Below are 662 nucleotides of genomic sequence, written 5' to 3' on the forward strand. Positions count from 1 at the left end.
GACATTTAGTGTAAAGTGCTATTCTAAACACATGTAACTTCATTCTTAACTTTGACTTTCTACAGATATTTTCCAAATATTGTTTTAAAATTACAGAGAAGAAAAGAACAATAAAGAACTATGGACATGGACAACAGTGCAGTGACTGCGGAGGTGGGTGGAAGAGGGTTTATGGCAGTGATTCCCAAAGTGGGCGCTACCGCCCCCTGGTGGGCGCTGCAGCGATCCAGGGGGGCGGTGATGGCCACAGGTGCATTTGTTTTAACTTTTTTTGTATTACCTTTCTATTCTGAGTTCAATAAATAGTTTCATAATTTCAAACTTCAATGTTTCTAATTTACACCTTTCTTTACTATATTTTACGAAAAAGGTAGAAACATTAATACATATATCTTTCTGTTTAATTGCTATTAAAATTTAAAAAAAATTAATTTCCAGGGGGCGCTGAGTAATATTTTTTCTGGAAAGGGGCGGTAGGCCAAATAAGTTTGGGAACCACTGGTTTAGATAGAGATAGTTCTGTACTTTTCTCTGAGATAAAAATGAATATTGCTGGCAGCCTACTTAACTTTCACATTTAGATAGATCCAAGGCAGACAAAAGTGAACATGCCCCGACTTTAAATAATAACTGGTTATCCCTACTAGACTTTGAACCACTGG

The sequence above is a fragment of the Myotis brandtii genome, unplaced genomic scaffold (genome assembly GCF_000412655.1).
Source record: "Myotis brandtii unplaced genomic scaffold, ASM41265v1 scaffold475, whole genome shotgun sequence".
Lineage (NCBI taxonomy): Eukaryota > Metazoa > Chordata > Mammalia > Chiroptera > Vespertilionidae > Myotis > Myotis brandtii.